At 44.5% G+C, this 7033-nt stretch overlaps 1 long non-coding RNA gene across 1 annotated transcript; it reads left to right on the top strand.

The window, feature by feature from the left end:
* The first annotated feature begins 1160 nt into the window (after positions 1-1160).
* Positions 1161-6432, top strand: LOC141026711 (uncharacterized). The gene is made up of 5 exons (XR_012189029.1): positions 1161-1718; positions 2154-2277; positions 2464-4436; positions 5295-5363; positions 6080-6432. It is a non-coding gene; the product is annotated as an uncharacterized lncRNA (long non-coding RNA).
* The last annotated feature ends 601 nt before the right edge of the window (positions 6433-7033 follow it).

Genomic DNA, 7033 nt, shown 5'->3' on the forward strand with positions numbered 1-7033 from the left:
AGCCAACATGGGTATCCAGATCCCGCTGTTGGTTATTGGCCGGAGAACGTCTCGGTCATGTCTGCATGGTTCCCGAACCCGTAGGGTCTACACACTTAAGGTTCGATGACGCTAGGGTTATAGGAAATAGATATACGTGGTTACCGAATATTGTTCGGAGTCCCGGATGAGATCCCGGACGTCACGAGGAGTTCCGGAGATAAAGATTTATATATGGGAAGTCCTGTTTTGGTCACCGGAAAAATTTCGGGTGCTATCGATAATGTACCGGGACCACCGGAAGGGTCCCGGGGGTCCACTAGGTGGGGCCACTGGCACCAGAGGGCTGCGTGGGCCAAGTGTGGGAGGGGACCAGCCCCAGGTGGGCTGGTGCGCCCCCCCACAAGAGGCCCAGGGCGCAGGAAGGGGGGGAAGGGGGAAACCCTAGGCTAAGATGGGCCTAAGGCCCATCTAGTGGGGCGCCCCCCTCTCTCCCCCCCTTGGCCGCCCCCCAAGCCCCATCTAGGGCTGGCCTCACCCCTTTGGGGGGAACCCTAGATGGGGGCGCAGCCCCTCCCCCCTTACAAATAGTTGAGGTTTTGGGGCTGCCATACACACGAGAATACCTTTCCTTTGGCGCAGCCCTACCCCTCTCCCTCCTCCTCTCCCGCGGTGCTTGGCGAAGCTCTGCAGGATTGCCACGCTCCTCCATCACCACCACGCCGTCGTGCTGCTGCTGGACGGAGTCTTCCCCAACCTCTCCCTCTCTCCTTGCTGGATCAAAGCGTGGGAGACGTCACCGGGCTGCACGTGTGTTGAACGCGGAGGCACCGTTCTTCGGTGCTTATATCGGAATCAACCGCGATCTGAATCGCTACGAGTACGACTCCTTCATCCGCGTTCTTACAACGCTTCCGCATCGCGATCTACAATGGTATGTAGATGCACTCCCCTTCCCCTTGTTGCTAGATTACTCCATGGATTGATCTTGGTGATGCGTATTTTTTTTGAATTTCTGTTACGTTCCCCAACACTTAGAACTATTTTATGTCATAAATTTTCTGAACCAATCAGGGCTTTTCCCACGGATCATCCCACTGTAGCCGATCTGGACCGTCCACACCCAACGGATCCAACGTCTCTCACTCATTCTCAAGTCTCAGCCACCCAACCCAAACCCTAGCAACCCAATCCGGATCTCTCTCCCCCTCTCCCCGATCCATATCGACGACAACGTCCTCCTCCTCGCCCTGTCGCCGCCCCTCCTCCCCCTCCCAGTCGCCCCCCTTTGCCCTCCCGCAGCAGATCGAGCGCCGGCGCTGGTGTTCACCGCCTCCTTCTTGAGGCTGCCGTCCCGCATGTCCAAGCAGCAGAAGCGCGACAGGGTGGACGCCATCACCTCCTCCCCATCCCCGGCCTCCTTCCGTGACGCATCCCGCAGCGGCGCCCACCGCGGCGCCTGCCGGCCGCCCTCGCGGCTGGCTGCTTGCGCGGCAACGACGGCGGTCTCGTCGTCCCCGGAGGCCGCGGTGCCTCAAGGCCGACCTGGCGCCCCCTCCTCGCCCTTCCGCCACCTCTGATCTGGGGTTCGGTTTGCGTGCAACGGCGGTGGCGTACGAGGCGAACAAGCCGCTGGTGGTCGAGGACGTGCAGGTGGCGCCGCCGCTGGCCGGCGAGTCTGCGTCAAGGTCCTCTCCACTGTGCTCTGCCACACCGTCTACTACACCTGGAGCGGCAAGGTCCGTCACCCCCCATCCTCCTCGCCATGCGCTTCCTCGAATCTAGGTTTCAATGGCCGCGGTTGCCCAGGGCCTGTAGCCAGCGCTGGCACTTCTGCTAGTCAACACCTCCCCCAACCCCAGCAACTTATCCTTGGATTTTCCCTACCTTCAGTGTTATTCCACTGCGTCACAAGCTAGATTGTGACAACTGAGTATGTTGCTTTTCTTCTGGATTATTATCAGTGGTTGTGATGAGACTGAGTAATTGGGGATTAATTGACTTCCATGTAGCATTGTACCAGTTGTTACTCATAGTGTCGGGTTGGGTGTAGAGTGAATTGACATGATGTACAGTAGATTTTTTTTTTTTGCAAATATGAAAGCCTACTGCATGTTGTAGAGATTTACTAGAATTTGTGTTCGTGTCATGAAAGAATTTCTTTTGCTATGCAGGATCCCGAGGGCCTCTTTCCTTGCATTCTCGGTGACAAGGCTGTTGGCCGCTGTTGCAGATGATGAGCCTTTGGTTGTTCCGCTTGATTGTGAATGGATATGGCACTGCCATCGGCTTAACTCGGTACGCATATTGACTCACCGATGCTTGTACGTGTTGTTCAAAATCTGTGAACACCATATATAGAGAACTAGTAATAATTTATGTTCTGAACATGCATGGTTTGAAATGTCTAAATCAAAGTCATCTTGTATTGTTTCTGGTTGATTTTGCTGTGCTGACTGCTCACAACAAATATATATCTTTCAGACTCGATACATAAAAGACCGCAAGAGATTATATGGCAGGATACTGGACCCTAACATTGTCAAGTCTTCCATTCAAGCAAAGTCCAAGGATCGGTCCAAGATGGAGTAGTTTGTCCTGCCTGTGCAATGTTCTTTCCAGCATATCAGCTGTGTACTCTAATTACTGGAGTATTCTGTAGATCTTTTCAATTAAACTACTCCAGAGATGAGTCTTTTCCATTAACTAAATCTAAATGAAACATTAGATGAAACTTGCCAGAGGTTAATTAAATATTGCAGTAACTATTTGACACAAATATTGTCATGCATCAGTAGTAGCATTAGATGAAACTTTTATAGTAGGACTTGCTGTTACAGTGGGACTTATCTCTGTAATTTAGCCAAACTTCATGTCACCATGCGACTAATGTTTTTGCTCAGAATTCTTTTCTGTTTGTGTGGTGCTAAACTGCCAATAGAAGACGAGATGTCTTGTTGAACAACGCCACAATTGCATTGTTGCATGGTATTTAGGGTTGTCCCAGTTGCATAAGACCTGGAGTAAGAACATGTCCAGTACTAATTTTGTGTCTGTGGGCATGTACATGTGCACTTGGGCCTTCTATATACACATAATTCAGAGCATCTTTTACTGTGCATTTTGTTTCTTTGCTCAGTACAGAATGTATTGCAAGTGTTGTTCATTATTTTTTCCTTTTGTCTAAATATATCACAAAAAGTTATGTATGGAGTAGTGATTGTCTAATGTCCTCTTAGGTTACCAAATGGATGAAGCGAAATCTCGTGTGACCCCGTAGCGTAGCACGGGCATCCTACTAGTTAGTATGATATGTATGTGTTAGGTTTGTCCAGTCCATCAATGTCGGTAAATGTGTTATGGTCTGTGAATGTGTATAGATTTTTTAAATTTTGTTGGCTGTTGCAACACTTGGATTATTTATTAGTATAACCCAGCAGCGATGCTTCCATTTTAACACATGTACTAGTGTGCTAAAACTACTACTGTACCTGCTTCTTCTTAGCCTGAGTAGTACATCAGGCTTGTATTAACCTATGTTAATTGTATTAACTTGTAGCCTAGTCACTGCAGTCATCTTGTGCTTTTATCTTCTCTGTGATGTCATGTGCCTTTGAGTCTACTTATTGAAGACCTTATGCTCATATATCTTTTTAATCCCTCTATTTCCATAAATGTGACACTGTTTTGTTTCTAAATACTTGACACATACAAGTTTGAGGAAATTATCCTAAACCCCTGCTATGATTGATCCATCTCCTCTACTTTCTTACTTGTTCTTAATTGAGATGTTACTCAAGGGTAGTGTTTCTGCCAGCATATATAAATGATATGGTCGCTTACTTTAATATGTGTGTTGACTCAAAACTGTCAAAATATCTAGAAAGAGAGTGAACTCACTTCACAGATTCTTTCAATCTTTAATGGTTATGGTTTTTGCATTATAGATTCTTAATCTCGGCTGATTCCAGATTCTGCCAAGTGCTAGCTAGCTCCAAAAGCAAATGTCTTCATTTGGAAGATGCAGCATTCTATCAGAATCCATTCTCCTGCTCTTTTTCTTGTACTGTATGTCATCCATTGTTCAAACCTGTTGGCATGTTCATGTAGTGTGTCGTTCTGTTCAGAAGTGCATTTTTATTTTAGGATTTGCTTCCTGTGTGGTACTGGATGGCTGAGTATTAAAACAATTTGGTTACTATCAGAAGCAGTTTAATTCTCTGGAATTAAACTTTGACAAGCATGCATATATGTGTTCAATTTTTTTGGATTACGTGATGGCATTCTACGATTCTGTTTAACAACTTCCGTATTATCTTCTTATTTCTCTTGTCCTCGTGCGGCAGGATTTGATTCGGTACAAGGGGTTCATCGTGCCAGGCTCCTCTTTTCTGCTGCTTCCATGCAACGGTGGTAGCGGTGGTGCTGTTTGGCATTGGCTACAAAAAACACCCACGGTGAGATCCTTTCCTTCCTCTGCTCCCCACCTCTGGTTGTTGGTCTGAGCTTGTCATGGTCATGGAGCCATGACTATGGTGGTCGCTCTGCATTCATGTCCATTGTGCCATGTGTATGCCTTCTACATCAAGTTAGCATCCTTCTGCACAAAATTTTGTATGTGTTATTGGTCTAGTGGAGGATTAGCATCCTTTTCTGGTTTGTTGTGAAACGCTTTGGTTTACTCCCTGGTTTTGTTGTTTGTGAAATTCTGAACGTTGGTCCTTCCTGTACGGCTTAAAACTGCACTCTTTTTCACTAATGAGTAAACCAAGTTAACCATGAAGTTTTACTATGTGTAATCTATTCAAGTAATAAATTCAACTTATGATCGGAAGGTTTAAAATTTCTTGTAATAAATTCTACTGAACCTGAACACTAACTATTGTATTACATGCCAAGTAAGAGTGTTTTTCTCGTGTTTTAAGATATCTGAAGGTTGTTCACCCAAGTGCTGCGCCTTTAGGGTCAACCCCACGGTGAATTTAGATGGCGGTCATTTGGTAACCCCGTTTGAAATTCTGAACAGATGTAAGGAGAAAAAAAATACCATAATCTCTATGTTCTATTTTGTCTGTTTATACAAGTGTTTATGGGGTCCTAAATCTGATGGGAATGGCGTCAAGGATCAGAAAATTCAATTTTTGTTTTACTTCAGTTCATGTTGAGCTCCATAACAGAACTGTTTGATGTTGTTGCCTGTGGAAATCTTGTTGCTTCTGGCAGAGTGCTCCCTTTGTTGTTACATTAGTTTTGTCTAGTTTCTGGCAGAGCGCTCCCTTAGTGTTGTTAAAGCAGCCTTATTTAATCATCTTCAGGTTTTCAAGGGGGTTTCGTTTATGATAGCCATGGAGCAGGAAAATCGGCATGCTACTAAAGCTAAGATGGTACTGATTCTGATTCTCGTATCATTTCGTGAACGAAATATGTGTCTTGTCAATGCTTGCTGGATGCTAGTCATGATGTGTAGTATAGCTAATTCTTTGCGTATCTTTATAACATTCAAGAGCTCTTTAGTCCTGCCAGAACAAGGTTTAATGGAAATTCGTCGGAGCCTTTCATTGTTTCCTTGCTTGATGCAGCAGATTCATACCTGCTGTGTTTGTGCTTGCTTAGTTTAGCTATTGTATTTGTGATTTGTTATTTTGGGGTGAGACGTGGTCTGTGTCTAACTGTTGTGTAGAGATGCATGTGCTTGGAGCCTTGCTGTATATCTTTGTATCGCCTTCTTTGCAAGCTACCCATTTTGTTTACCTTTTGTATAGTCCCAAAAAGGTTTTCAGGTTTTATAGCAAAGCTGAAGCCTATTGTGTTCATATGTTTCACTGAGGAAAACTTCAAATCTTAGTTTGTAGAGAAAATGCTTTGTGTCACATGCTCAACACACTTTGAACTATATACCTGGTTCAGTTTTAGAGAAAAATGCTCCTGGTTGTTTAACACACTTACTGAACTAATCAGCCTACCAACTAACTACCATCAGTATCCACCAAACGGTTGTGGAAATAACTTTTGCTGATAATCCTTTGTTTTAAACAAGTACTAATATTTTGGTAGGGCAAGAATTTTCAAATTCTTATGCTGGTTTATGTTCCCTTTTTAGGTTATGAGAAGATATGCTGCTGGAAAGATGCTCTTAGCAAACTGGAAGGGCTGCAACCAAATCCAATCGACAACATGGCAGTGGTCTCTGAATATCTAAGCTAGTGATCATCTTTTTAGCGATTCCTTTTCTGTTTGGCCTTCTCATAGGTAGTGTACATTAGTTGTCTGTTGGAGTTGTGATGGCAGTATATCTTTTTTGTTGCATCGCTGTCGTTTGATATAGATGGCATTCTTTTAGTTGCTGCTGCTTATGTATAGATAATCTGATGAAGATGTAACTGTAAGAGATGATATATGATTGTACGGCGAAACAAATATTGCTTTGATAGCAAAATAAAAAAAACTCATCTATTTCTCTGTTGTCTAGTCCTATGAATTAGCGGGCTGAAAATATTGATGGGCTGGAAGAGGCCTTGGCCCAAACAATGCTGGACAAAGATGAAACAAAAAAAGTCTTAAAAATAAGAAAATGGACTGCAAAAAGGATGAGGCCCAGAAAATGGAAAAGGCTTAGAAAACCAAAAAAGCCAAATTGTTGGGCTAGGCCCATGTAGCTAGCGAAAATTAACAGAAAAAATAAATATTAAAAAGGCTGAATTAGTGGGCTCGGCCCATATAAAAGACAGAACTGGACTGGGCTGAATCTTATCAACGACATTTTCAATTAGTCGCAATTTTGCCACGTCAGCTTGCCACGCCGGATCCGACGTGGCCTGGGCAGACAGCCAGTGACCAAAACAAAAGGTCATGGGTTCAACGACCTTTTGTTTTGGTCATAAACGTCTACGACCTTATCCCGAAGAAGGTCGTTAATTTCAGTTTACGACTGCCAGCTTTTGACCTTCTGTTTTTGGTCACAAAAAAGTCGCAAATGAAAAACAATGACCTTTCAGTGACCAATAGTGATGGTCGCAAGTTGGTATATTTCTTGTAGTGGACGACGATCACATCG

Source organism: Aegilops tauschii, chromosome 7 (assembly GCF_002575655.3).
Source record: "Aegilops tauschii subsp. strangulata cultivar AL8/78 chromosome 7, Aet v6.0, whole genome shotgun sequence".
Classification (NCBI taxonomy): Eukaryota; Viridiplantae; Streptophyta; class Magnoliopsida; order Poales; family Poaceae; genus Aegilops; species Aegilops tauschii.